Source organism: Leopardus geoffroyi, chromosome X (assembly GCF_018350155.1).
Source record: "Leopardus geoffroyi isolate Oge1 chromosome X, O.geoffroyi_Oge1_pat1.0, whole genome shotgun sequence".
NCBI classification, from domain to species: Eukaryota; Metazoa; Chordata; class Mammalia; order Carnivora; family Felidae; genus Leopardus; species Leopardus geoffroyi.
In genome coordinates this window covers 25,120,120-25,134,992 of record NC_059343.1, presented here as the reverse complement: position 1 = coordinate 25,134,992, position 14,873 = coordinate 25,120,120, and the positions used below count along the sequence as shown (strand labels likewise).

Sequence of the window (14,873 nt, the reverse complement as noted above, 5' to 3'; positions counted from 1 at the left end):
TTTTTTTGCGGTTTAATATGAAGGAAGGGGACAGCAGACAGAGGATGAGAAACAAAAGAGGACAGATATTGAGGCAACATGGAGATGTCCCCATGCACACTTGCAGTAAATAGCTAGGCATATGAGGTCTGTTCTTTGGAAGAGAGGGCACTGGAAGAAACAGAGGGTCACTGATTGTTAAAGTTATAAAAGTAGATAATCATGGAAGGGAAAAGGAGAGGAGGTAAAACAACAATGAAGGAAGTTGAGAGAGGGGAGCTATAACACAGATATCACTAGATAAGAACATAACTGCAATAACTGCAGACGCATCCAAAGCTGAATTTCTTACATTTTGCTTATTGTTATATTACAAAGAATCAGAAAATGTTATGCAAGGGAAAATCAGAACAAATATAACAACCTTAAAGTTTATTTAAACTTTTTAATGCTTATTTTATTTTGAAGAGAGAGAGAGAGAGAGGGAGCGAGAGAGAGAGAAGGACAGACAGGGTGTGAGTAGGGGAGGGGCAGAGAGAGAGGAAGACACAGAATGTGAAGCAGGCTCCAGGTTCCGAGCTGTCAACACAGAGCCCGATGTGGGGCTCAAACCCACGAACCGTGAGATCACAACCTGAGCTGAAGTTCGACGCTTAATTGGCTGAGCCACCAAGGTAACCCTAAAGTTTATTTAATACCAATATTTCAATGATGTCCTTTCCTTGCAACTTATATAATTCAGATAACAATAAATGTGTTCTAAAATGTTTCCTTCATTCCTTCATTTGCCAGTGAAATTTGTTCCTTTATATTTGACATATGTTGGAAAGGCTCTAATTGAATTCTAATTCAACTGCATTTATTTTGTTCTGATAATTGTGTTTAAAATGTCACTCACATGAATGCCTGCAAACACAAATACTTTTTAAATATGACTCTTAATTTTGCTTGATCTTGACCTAAGAAAACTGATAATGAGGTCATCCCTGTGTTCTGGGTTAAAGGTTTTAACTGAAACCAATCTGACAAGGACTGATTGCAAATCATCACTTGCTTGTTATGTGTTCAATAGTCTGTTAATGTGTTGGTGGTCCCAGATCAATTCTTGGAGAACAAGTGTCCGTTTCATTAAAACTCCTGCCTCAACTACAACCAATTAGTACCCTGAACAGACTCTGAGAAACCATTTCCTTTATTCCGCACTGGTAAGAAAAGTTCTGTCACTCTGTGAGTACATGAAATATCAGGTGCCACATGCCTGTTCTGGATTTAAATTAAGAATTCTGTCCCCAGAGTTTTCTTTGTTGTATTTTTAAGGACTATTGTGTCTCTTCAAATAAAATTCAAATTGTGACCTGAAAAATCCTGGACGTGTATCATCCTATAGTATTCTGTGATGACCAACTGAAAGATACCAAATAGTCTCTATATTTCTAACTCATAGACACCTTAGAAGGTTTCCAAAAATAAATGGCAAGTACATATGTTTCATCACACACACATACACACACACACACACACACACACACACACACACACAAACACACTCATATGCACACGCACAAGTCAAACTGATAAAGATGAACTCTATTTAGGTTACTGTATCTAGCTTAGCTGTGCAAGCTTACAAAGGATTTTTCCCCCCAAAAATTATCCAAACCAAATACCCATCTATAGTTCCAAACCAAAAGAATTAGAAAATATAGTATACATTTGAAAATATATTGCCTTTGGGGCAAATGGGTGGCTCAGTTGGTTAAGTATCTGACTCTTGATCTCAGCTCAGGTCATGATCTCACAGTTGTGGGATTGAGCCCTGTGTTGGGCTCTGTGCTGAGAGCATGGAGCCTGCTTGGGATTCTCTCTCTCTCTGGCTCTCTCTCTGTCTTTTTCTGTCCCTTCCTCATTCATGCTCTTGCTCTGTTTCTCTCTCTCTCTCTCTCTCTCTCTCTCAAAATAAATAAATACACTTAAAAATAAAAAATAAAAAATACATTGTCTTTGATGTAATATTAACTATATTCTGAAGTACTTTCTCATTAGTTGACTAAAGCTATTTCTTCAAATTCTCCAAAACACAATGTATAAGACTTCATTGTATGTCAAAGGGAAATATCCTTTATAGTTTATAAATCAAATAAAGATTTCCCACCTTCTCATGCGAAGGGTTAATTTTCATTTTCATCCCTGTGTAAGATAGTAAGTATTACAGATCCAGAAAGTAAATCAGAAGTAAATTGGACCAGTGCTTCTTAACTCTTCACTCCCTCACTGTAATAGAATTATTCATCCATGACTTTTGCCCTATAATTTTGAGGTGACTCCTACCAGAGTAGGGGGAGTACACATACCCTTTTCAAACATTTGCTTTAGACATTGCTATGACTCCCTTTGGACAATGGAACATGGATGAAAGTGATACTCTGCCTATTATCAGCTGAGCCTTGGAGAGTTATTCCCTATTTCTACCAACTCTCCTGGACCTCCCATCATTTGTCATGTAAAGAATATGCTCTGGAAAGCTACTGCTCCTTTCAGCATGGATCCAAAAATTAAAGTATAAGGAAGAGACTTGAATTTAACCCAAAACATGGAATCCGGCAGAGCTCAGTACAGATCAGGCAAGAACAGACACAATCAGTCAAAATACAGCCAAGCTATAGACCTGTGACTATGAAATAAATGATTGGTACAGCAAACTGTGCTTTTGGGTTGTTTGTTATGCAGCATTATCACTATAGCCTGCCTAGTCAAATCCCATGGCAGATGACAACAGATGACAGAAATGAGGGTACAAGTACAGTAGGTCAATGAAATCCAACAAACCTTTATTAAACACCAACTGTATATAGGGTTCGATTCTTCAAGAACTAGAGATTCAAATCTACTGACTTGGTAGAATGCCATCAGTCAATGGTATGCAATGATCATTTATAGAATTAGCCACACAAAGCGTCAGAAAACCTATTCTTTTTAAGTTACCATGGGACACATACCAAAATTGACTATGTTTTGCATCATGCAACCTCAACAAATAAAAAAAAAAAAGAAATCATACAAAGTGTGCTCTCTGACCACCATGGAATCAAACTAAAAATGAGTTAACAGCAATAGGAAAATCTGCTAACATTTGGAAACTAAAAACTACACTACTAAATAATTTATCGGTCAAATAATGAGTCTTCATGAATATCAAAAATACAGTGAACCAGAGGGGAGGCAGGTGGGAGGGATGGGTTAAACAGATAATGGGGATTAATGAGTGTACTTGTTGTGATGAGCACCTGATGTTGTGTTGAAGTGTTAAATGTCTATACTGTACACCTGAAACAAATATTACACTGTATGTTAACTAACTGGAATTTAAATAAAAACTTAAAAAAGTACAATGAACTAAGTAATAATGAAAACACAACTTGTAATCATTTATGGGATAAAACCAAACCAGTGCTAAGAGGAAATCTGAAAGCACTAAACGCATAGGTTGGAAAAAAGAAAAAAATCTCAAAACAATAATCTAAACTCCCACCTGAAGAATCTAGAAACATATCAAAATGAACCCGAAGCAAGCTGAATGAAGAAAACAATAAAACAAAGACAAAAATGAATGAAATTGAAACAGAAAAGCAATTGAGAAAATCAATGTTCTATGGAAAGCTCAATAAAACTGTCAAAGCTCTAGCAGCAGTGACAATGAAATGGAAGACACCAATTATTAATATCAAGAATGAAACAATCACAGTCACTACAAACCCTGCAAACATCAAAAGGATAATGAGAGAATACTATAAGGAATTCTACATATATTAATTTGGCAACTGAAATGGACCAATTCCCATACATGATAAGAACTTTTAGAAAAGTAAGAATAGAGAGATAGAGGGGAGCATCTTCGACTGGATCATGTGCATCTACAAAAACCTGCAGCTAGCATTACACTTAATGGTGAAAGACAGAATGGAGCGAATGCTTTCCTCTTAAAATGAAGAACAAGGCAATGACATCTGCTCTCACCACTCTGATTCAACACAGTGCATAGAGATGGGAAAGGAAGAGATAAACCTGCCCCTATCTACAAATAACATGAATGTACTCTGCTAATGGAAACTCGTGCATATTGGAACTGTGTCCTCATTTTGCATTATTTTGATATAAATCAGTCTCAGTAATAATGGTTAATAACTATGTACTGTTAAACATAACTGTGTAACTAAGTAACTGAATGTAGAATTTGTAAAACCTGAGATGTTACAATTTGGGGGTGGGGAGGCATCAGGAGATTTATAAAAAGGCCCACAGATCAAGTAATGCTGGCACATATAGTAAAGAATAAAGAGAAAATAATTCTCATATTTGCTGTGATTGAAAAATTGTGCATTCTCAGACAAAATTTTAACATATTTATACATATCTTAAAATTTTACTGTGAAACCCTCTGCTTGCTACTAGGAGAAATTTCTGCCAAAATTACATAGTACAAATCACTCTCATGAAAGAGATCAAGAACAGAGAGCAAGAATCTTTAACAATTATACAACACACATGACACATTTTATTAAAATAGTGAAACACAGAAATAATTTTAAATACCACAGTATCTTCCAATTGTAATATAATATCTAAGATCTCATTTGGGACCTTTACAGAGTAATCTGTGTATTTTCTTTGTTAACTCTCTTTAATTCACGATTTTGCCCTCAGTCACTCCAGGAAATTTTAATTTCACTTTCAAGCAGCTTAAGTCTTTATCCACCAGAACTAAAAAGTTTTAGCCATCCATGGAAGATGGCTCTCCCTATGGACTTATCACAGAGAAGGGGAGGTTCCTGCTCCTCTCTGTCACCCTTCTGGGTGTCATCTCCCAGGCCAATGAGTAAGGAAAGGGGGGTATGCAAATTGTTGTAAGATGTTTGGATTCTTTTACATTTTTTTCTTCAGATGTTCTCACAACTTTTGTCAATTACCAGCTTGGCCATAACTGCTTTTTCCTAGGTACTTGAATAAAAATGCATGCAAGATCATTGTACCTAGTAAAATAAAAGCCTTTTCAAATGCCCTATTAGGAGAATTCCTGAGAAGATAGTAGTAAGAGTCTCAGTTTTGTTATCAAAAGTAAGTCATTTTGAACAACACTTTTGAAAGGAGATTAAAATCATTATAATAAAACCCAAATCAAAGAGATTACTTTTGTTTATCTATAAGGAAAATCTAAAACCTAGATACTGTTAGTGTGATTTTCTTTCTCCCTCTTTCCCTCCATTGTTTTAATTAGTTTTATCATTTTATTCTCATGCCTCCAGGGAAGCAAAATGTTTCATGAAGACGTATTTATTTTAATGACTATCAGTCTAACAGAGTTAATGAAATTTCTAGAGGAGTTTAACTTACCCTGAAAGGATGGTTTATATACTGATATTATGTAAATATATTTTTCAATGAGAAGCTTTTTTCCTCTCACTAATGGAATTTCAGGTCAAGAAAAGTTATAAATAAGGATGATTTATAGCGCTCCCTTTTCTGGGCACTACAGACAGTAGGCACTGAGAGCCAGAGTGGCCAGTCCATTAACATAGAAGTCTATTAGCACAATTCTTTTAAAGCTACTTTTGCAAATTTAATAAAGATAGATTTTCAGGGGTTGAAATAATTAGCTGTAAAAAGTGATTTACGTTAAAGCCTAACACATATAATCTGATCCTCAATTTTACCATAAAGTTCTTTTTGTTTCACAAATATAATACAGAACAATCATCAACTCCTTATAGCACACCAAGAGATACACAGCATGCATCAAGAATGGTTATATAATTTTGATATCATGCATTTCATTCATTAAAGCACAGACGCATTTGTACCGTGAGCAATTTAAAAACAAATGCAGAAAATAATAATGTGATACCACTTTACACTCGCCGGAATGGCTAAAATTAAAAAAAAAAAACAACTAGAAAACAACAAGTCAGTATACATGTTGTGAAACTGGAGCCTTCATACACCATAAACATATGATTTGTAGTGTTTGAACGTCAAGTGGTACAGTTGTTATGGAAAACAGTTTTGTATTTCCTCAAAAAGTTCAACAGAGTTACCTATGACTCAGCCATTTCACTACTAGGTATATACCTACATGAATTCAAAACATGTTTGCACAAAAATGTGCACACAAATTTTCACAGAAGCATTATTCCTAATAGCTAAAAAGCAGAAACAACCCAAATGCACATCAAATGATGAATGGATAAACAGTATGTATTACGTTGGTGCAATGGAATATTATTTAGCCATAAAATGTAACGGAGTACTGCTATAAGCTCTAAGGTTGAATCTTACAAACATGCTAAGTGAAAGAAGCCAGTCACAAAATACCACCTCTTGTAGGATTCTCTTTGAATAGACCAATCATACAGACAGGAAGTAGGAGTACGGTGGGACTGGGAGGTACACGGTTTATTTTTAGAATAATGGAAATGTTCTGGAATTAGGCAATGATGATGGTTGCAGGATAATGTGAATACGGTAGTCCCCTCCCCGACTTATCTGCAGTTTCACTTTTGATGGTCTCAGTTACTCAGGGTCAAGTATGTTCTGGAAGCAAATGATTTTCCTGACATATAATCAGAAGGTCACTAATAGCCTAATGTTAGGTCACAATGCTTACATCATTCACCTCACTTTAACTCATCACATAGGCATTTTATCATCTCACATCATCATAAGATGAAGGGTAAGTACAGTACAATAAGATTTTGAGAGAAAATTGAGTCACATTACTTTTATTACAGTATATTGTTATTATAATTGTTCTCTTCTATTATTAGTTACTGTTGTTACTCTCTTACTGTGCCTCACTTATAAATTAAACTTTATCACAGGTATGTCTTTATAGGAAAAAACAGCATATATAGGGTTTGGTACTATCCACAGTTTAACACATCCAGTGGGGGTACTGAAATGTACCCTCCATGGATAAGAAGGGGACTACTGGATACTAAAATCCACTAACCTCTACACTGTGAACTGGTTAAAATAGTAAATTGTATGGTATGCGATTCTATTTGAGTAAAAGTCCAAAGGCATTTATGGAGCTAACATATAAATTAAAATAATAATGAGTACCTCTTAAAGGTCCTCCCACACACACCATTTCCTGGTAGCCACTAATTAATTTTCTGTCTCTACGGATTTGCCTGCTCTGGATATTTCATACAGACGGTATCGTACAATAGGTGGTCTTGTGTGACTTGCTTCTTTCACGGAGCATGATGTTTTTAAGGTTTAATGAAATCCTGTCAACTTATTTAGACAATTCTCAAAAAAAGGTCATCAAAACCAAAGCACAATTACTGGCTTTCATTTTCCTTTCTGGGTGTGGATTATCATATTCAAAATACTGGGGAAACATCAGAATTTACATGAGCATTGGAGTAAACTGTATCAGTAACAAGTCTTATTAATAAACTTGGAGAAATGGGCAGTGGTTGGCATAAAACAAAAATGTGCCCATACGAAGACAGGTATCGCTTCACATGACGAGCCCCCAAAAATAAGTGAAATGAGCCTAAGTGGAAGCAGAGCCACGTGTGTGCTTACACTCTCCTTGTTATCTCTGTGACATTCGTCTTTCCATAAGATCTGTTTTAAAAGTACCACTTTAGAGAAAAATGCTATATTGTCTCAGTCTAATGACACTTTTAAAAAAGATAGAGCTGAAAAAAAGTCAAATATGTCAGTTCAAAGTCCATAGAGAAAAAGTAAGAAGTGAAGGGAATTGAGAAGCTTCTAACTTTCAGTATGAAAAAATGTATGAGAATGTTAGAGTTCTCCTCAAATATATAAAAAATACCTGTGATCATGAAAGACCTACAATTATTTTAAATGTTATTTTTTCTGAACACCTCTGCATAAATTATGAAATATATTTTAAGAATAGTAATATGTATGAATAATAAGTCATATATATCAATATATCTACAGTTGTCATAAACTTCGTTTACACTTAAGAGTAAATTTAGAAGGAAGCAAAATCATTTGTAAAATGAAAGGACACAGAGTCCTATAGAGTTCCCACAAGCATGACTGTAAAATTACAGTAAATTATTACACATGATGATTATATTGTGGGTAATAATATGTTTAATAAGAAATGAAAAAGAAAGAAAAAAAAACCTGCTGAAAGTTCTAAGATCAGAGAAATCTCTTTTCAAAATACAAATAGTCAAGGGGCACCTGGGTGGCTCAGTCGGTTAAGCATCCGACTCTTGGTTTCGTCTCAGGCCATGATTTCACGGTTTGTGGGTTCGAGCCCCGCATTGGGCTCCGAGCAGTCAGTGCAGAGTCTGCTTGGGATTCTCTCTCTTTCTCCCTCCTTCTGGCACTGCCCTGCTTGTTCTCTCCCTCTCTATCTCTCAAAATAAATAAATAAACTTAAAATAAAAAGATTAAAAAAATACAAATAGTCAATATTCTCATTAAATAACTCAACCCAATTAGTTATTAAATAATATAAAATGAAAACAATATTGGGGATTCACTTGTGTGTATAAGTGTTGCAGAGATTTAAAAAATTGGTACTACCCAAGTGTTTTCTCATGCAGAATATGAAGGAATGTAAACTGGCAAAGATTTTTTGGAAGATAGTTCGGAAATTTTATTTAAAAAATTAAACAGACATGCCTTTTTTTGTCCAGAAATTATACCTTCAGAAATTATTTCTAAAGATATCACATCATGCATTTCCCTGTTTTGTAGACAACAAGGTGAACAGTGAGTAAATACTGCCTAAGAACAGCACCAAAGAGCTCATTTGCATGCTGTTGCTTACATCTTCCACAAGGGTTATTTTAGTTTTATAAAATGAAAGTATATATTTAAGTTTAAAACTGGCAAATGAAAGATATGAATACACATAAAACTGTGAGCTTAGAAAATGAGAAATTCAATTACTTACTTTACATGATAGACAGCCTATGTCCACATGGTTACATATGGACAGAAACAAAGTCTAAGTGTTTACAAATAAATTTTATGGACAGATGCGCCTTTCCCCACCAATAACAGTTTGGGGGAGTTTTTTTGGAAGAAAGAGTGGTAGGGCAATGGTTTACTATACATGCAAGACAATATATTCTGTTGTTAAATATAAAGCTTCTACCTACTATTTCCTTATATACAAAATACACATTCTACATATCATCATCCAAATTTTACATATAACCCAATCTTCTTTTTTGCGAAGCTCATTTATCATGCTCAAATTAAAAGAACATTGTCAATCTAAGATACATTATAAGAATGTGTTATCTTTATGCATTTTTTATAGTAGTTTAGTTCATTTAGACATCCTGGTATCATGTGTTTGTTTTCTCTTGCCTACTTTTCATATTTTTCTACATAAAGTTATCATACGCTATCTTCAACCAAAAAATCTCATCAAATGTGTAAAAATGATGTGGCACGATATTGATCATAGCATTACTTAAAACTCCAACACAGAAAAAGAAAGAAGGTGTGCCAGAGGTAACCGATTAAATAAATTATGGGACATACTTGAAGAGGATGATGTCTAAATTAATATGGAAATATTTCTACATTATGCTATTGAAGTAGAAGAATGAATAAAAGAAAGGATATAAAATATTAAGATATATGCAAGGATGTTTGTCTAAATGCAAACAGTAGTCACCTCTGTGTTGTGGGATTTTAGGTGATTTTTACTTTGTGCTTTATCCATTCATTTTCAGCAGGCATTATCACCCCATGAGTGCAAAAACTGGTTCCTTAGGGGCAAAGAAATCTTGGCTATTACAGTGGTTTATGGCATTCCAAAAACCACAGTATATAAACAGATATACCATATATCCATGGTTTTAAAATCTCATGGGGGAGGGTGGCTAGAATCTCAGCCTTTCTGAAAAGGCTGGGAAACATTCCTTTAACCTCTGGTTTTCACCGTTTGCATTTTTAACACGTGTAGTTTTGCTTAATCACACACGTGCGCACACACACACACACATAAACACAACAATTTTCACTTTGAGAAACAAAGTTGTCTTCATGTTGAGAAAAAAATAGGCTTATTACATTTTAGGAATATTTCCACCATGAATGATAAAAGTAGGCAAAAAATGTAGTATGGTTTAAAAGGGTAAGACACAGTAATTGCAGGTAGATAAGGCATTTCTAGGTCTTAGAATATTCATTAAAACCCTTTAAAAAATCTATTTACATTGATCCAGATTCCTTACAGGAAACTTGAAGTCTAAATAATGTCTTAGGAAAACTGCACCAGACAGACTTAAACAGGCAAGGAAGACTTTATGAAAGACAACCACAGTAGGCAAGAAAGAACTCAACTCCACCATAACAAAAGGTGAAAGAGGTTTTAAGCACTGGGATGAGCTAGTAGAAAAGTACTGAAGGACACTGGGAAAGGGGATCCATCAATGTGATTAGACTATCTGTGTTTGCTAATTGGCATTTATCTACTAAAGTTAGACTCTTACTCCCTCACGAACTCTAGAGAGAGGGTGCCTTAGCTCCCTTAATGATGACATATCAAAGGGAAGGCTCCCAAGTCTTTGAGAAAGACATCCCTGAGATACAAAACTGGCAAGAGCCTAGGAGATGATTTACACCTCAAAGGGGCAGGGAAGAATTGACAATTTCAAGTTTTCTAAAGCTAATGATCTAAGAATAGGGAGATGAGGGGCCTATAACCATGAAGCAGTCTGTCTCAAGTTAGTCAAGCTGAGGGAACGTTAAGGCTGTCTTCAACAATTGGCATTCAGAAAAGTGTTTTCATTTATGAGGCCCCTAAGTTATCTTGTGGTTAACTGAAATTACTTTTTATTGTTATCCTACAGCTAAAATTAATGCAACACCCTAGAGTGACTCCAAAAAGAGCAGTTAAGTGCTCACTTGATATATTAAAAAAAAAAAAAAAAAAAAACCTGAGTGGGAAAAAATTCCTATCACTTTTAAAAAGTGACACAGGTTAGTGGTGAATTAAAATTGAAGTAAAATATCTTAAATCTTAAAAAATAGCATAGGCACATTTAAGGGGGCTCCTTCTAATTCCCATGAATGATGACTTATTCTGGTAGTTAGTATTTAGCATAATAGTCCTTTTTAGGAAGACTTAACTTTTCCTTTTCTCTCTTTTGGTGGACTTTTTCAGATTAAAATGAAACAAGTAGCAAAATGGGTCCAACATCTGCAAAAGGAACAAAATTACAGAGAATGGCAGAATGTTTAAGAGATTTTCTCTGATCTAATGTTCAAATGTGTAATTTACAATTTTATTAATGCTTTAGACATACGCTTACGTGATGTGAAACAAAATATCAAAAGAAAACGAATGATGTATTTTCTTGACTGCAAACAGATGATTGAATAACTGTGCGCTGCTAATTATAGGCTGGTGAGTTCACCACTGAGAACCATGGGAAATGTGAAGGCCCCTTTTTACTGTGTGTGTTGCAGCAAGAAGAAATCCACTGGGCAAAATAATCATCAGCCTGTCCTGAATAATCTTGAGGTTGTATCCAGTTCTTAGCTCACGATAGCTATTTATGTGCAACATTCCATATGTTTTTTTATGAACCTGGCCTTAAATGAAGAAAAGGAAAAATGTGAATATTCTGAAGTTACTGTGGCGGAGCACATTCAAGTCAGATTTCTCACACTGTAGAATCTGAATACTCAAACGCAAAATTGCTGAAAACAGCATCTTGAGGCTTCGGGACAGTTCATTATGGTAGGCTTTGCTGCCAATGTGATCTTGAAGGCCATAGAAAAAGTGCATTGTGTTATATTTTAAGACTACATCATAATTAAGTGCTACTGCTGTGCTTGTGGCTTCCAGAAAAGTTATTAACAGCACTCTGTCAGATAATTAGAAATATAGATCATGCAGATACTTCTTTTAATTTGCTAGAATTCACACCCTGGTATAATTGTTCTATTCTCCTTGTATTTGGGGGATGGCATTTTTAGTATGAAATTTATATTATGTCTAATATCTTGCTAGTGGCCAAATCTACACATTTACCAAGAGGTTTTCTTCTGATATCTTTCATACCTCAGCTGTCAAGAAATGAAAATATAGGCGCTCCTGGGTGGCTCAGAAGGTTAAGTGTCCGATTTCGGCTCAGGTCATGATCTCATAGTTGATGAGTTCGAGCCCCGCATCGGGCTCTGTGCTGACAATTCACAGCCTGTAGCCTGGTTCAGATTCTGTGTCTCCCTCTCTCTGCCCCTGCCCCACTCATGCTCTCTATTTCTCAAAAAAAGAAAAAACATTAAAAAAAAGAAAATACACATACATATATACATGAAGTGCAAACATGGAAGATATGAATTAGATATATGGATATAGAAATACAAATACACATTTTACTTATCATGTAGATATAGACTACATCCCAGAGAGAGAGAGAAGGATAGAAAGCATATGCTCTGTAAGTTATACCATAAGTTTTACATAGAAATCCAGACTAATTAACCTTCTTTCTTATACTATTCTTTTGGACATTAAATAAGTTTGAAGCCCAAGAAAGATTTGTACGTCCTAGTAGAAAAGTCAATCTATGGTTTCCTAAAACCACAAGTGTCAAGGTTTCTGAGTACATATTATCTCCCTGAAACAATGCTTTACTTGATGGTTTTTGTTTGCATGGAAGCATGTCTAACCCTAACAGGAGAAGAGCAGTGCCTGTACTACTAAAAGACAGTCCACCTGGTAGGAAAATTATTATCTCATAAAATGTTTTCCTCCTTTGCTACAGTGACTGCTCCAAGTATTTGAGACAAGGGCTGGGTATATAGGTGGTAAGGGGACCAAAGGGAGTTTATGACAATTTTCACTTTTCCATTTTCACAATACACCAAACTATAAGCATTTGGAACAAAATGACTACATGCCTTCTCTCCCCCGAGCCCTGGGTAAGTATGCATCTAAAAATATATTTATAGGCTCAAAACATGATCAAATCTTTACTTAGATGTTAAAAGACAAGTCTTTCTATAAATAAGTGACTGATAAAAGGTTCATTTCCATTCCCGAGGAACATACAGACAACAATGTTGAGCATTACAATACCAAAGTGGAGTCTAGGGATGTGTTTGGGATTCTTTGATAAATGGTCTGATGGGGTCCAAAGAGGTTAGATTGGGAGAAACAAGAAAGTAACTCAACTGGTATCTGAAGAGGAGAACAGAGGTTCATTTTTCTTCATCTCTCTATGCTGGCTTCCTTTACTTTTTATTTTCAGAAGTGCTATCATTGAAAATGCCTCCAGGGTGTAAAAGGAATACAGGAAAAGCAGGGGATTGGGTAGAAATTCCAGATACCAGTGAACTTTGAGGCAAAGAGACAGGAAGAACAGATGGATGTACCAAGATACAGAAGGAGGGAAGGAAGTTAACAAAGTTCTTCTCAAATGGTTATTTGTAAGCACTGCTTGTATTTTAAAATGAAAATGTTATATTGTCGAGATTCTGTTGCTTTTGAAATTCATTCAGTGGCTGTTAATTCAGGGCCTGCTATGATTCAGGCTCTGAGGATCCTGTGCCCAGGTCCAGAGAAGCAGATAGACTCTAAGCCCTTGTTACTTAGTGTGTGGTCTGGGGCCTGCAGCAACCGCATCAGCCGGAATCAGAATCTGAATTTTTACAAGATCTCTACATAATTCTTATGCACATCAAAGTCTGAGAGACATTACTTTAAATATATGACTATAGGGGCGCCTGGGTGGCTCAGTTCATTAAGCGTTGGACTTGAGCTCAGGTCAGATGTCACAGTTCGTGGGTTTGAGCCTCTGCTGACAGCTCAGAGCCTGCAGCCTGCTTCGGATTCTGTGTCCCCCACCCCTGCCCTTTCCCCGCTCACACTCTGTCTGTCTGTCTCTCTCTCTCAAAAATAAATGTTAAAAAAAGTTTTGAAAATAAATATATAACTATAAAAGTGTGTGAAACAGATGTGCCTTGACACTACGAGAACACAAACTCGTAGTTTGTAAGGGAGATGGGGTGTGAGTGAGGACAAATGATTGATGGTTTGATAAACCAACTAAAGATTTGGGACTCTGAGTAATGTGGAGTGAGTTACTGATGGCTTTTAAGCATCTGTTTTTCCCAATGTGGAGAATCATTTTGAGGTAGTGAAGGTGGCAACAGAAAGATGCCCTGATCATAGTATTCAGGACCCAATTTCTTCAAACCTGTGGTTGTGTAAATTGTATCTTACTTATTTTTTTTTGTTTCAAAGATACAGAAGAAATCAGTATCATCCTTAAACAGAATTAGATTGTTTTTACTCATTTTGTGTTCTAGAATGGAAATATTTTCTTTTTAACCAAGCACAAATCAGTAGTTGTTTGTGTGATCATTTTTCTAGTCGGTATGGACTGAAGAGAGAGGCCACTATTTGCTCTTTTATGCTCAGCTGCAAGGCAGCAAGAAATAAACGTCATAGCTACACAGAGGATAGAGTGGGACTCCTAAATGAAGTTAGTTTAATTTTTTATATTTAAAATATTTAATTCTCTGAGATCTGTTCTTAGTGAAGTAGATCAATGATGAAAATAGCTGAATCTGAGCATCAGAAGACCTTCCCGTCTGCCTGATGCATGATCTTCATACTTCTGAGAAGTAAAAGTAATTTAAAGCAATAAGGGCTTATGTCTGGGATTGTCAGTGTGTGAGTATGAATGTGAGTGTGTGTGCATGCATGTTTATAAAAGTGACAGCAGAGAACCAAGGACTGGCTGATGGATGAAAGAGATGGGAGGGTATATGTGTGTATGAAACGCTCATCATTGCTGAGCAGTGATGAGAAGGTTTCATTGCTAACCTTTGTGACTATGAAGATTTCTACACTTGAACTGAACTCAGAA

The 14,873-nt window shown here is 35.7% G+C and overlaps 1 protein-coding gene and 2 non-coding genes across 3 annotated transcripts in view; 2 read left to right on the top strand and 1 right to left on the bottom strand.

The window, feature by feature from the left end:
- IL1RAPL1 (interleukin 1 receptor accessory protein like 1) overlaps positions 1–14,873 on the bottom strand; it is a 1,368,310-nt gene that overhangs the window by 508,902 nt on the left and 844,535 nt on the right. The gene's annotated exons all lie outside the window — the stretch shown is intronic.
- Positions 14,548–14,627, top strand: LOC123595555. The gene has a single exon (XR_006711243.1). It is a non-coding gene; the product is annotated as a small nucleolar RNA U2-19 (small nucleolar RNA).
- LOC123595554 lies at positions 14,801–14,870 on the top strand. The gene has a single exon (XR_006711242.1). It is a non-coding gene; the product is annotated as a small nucleolar RNA U2-30 (small nucleolar RNA).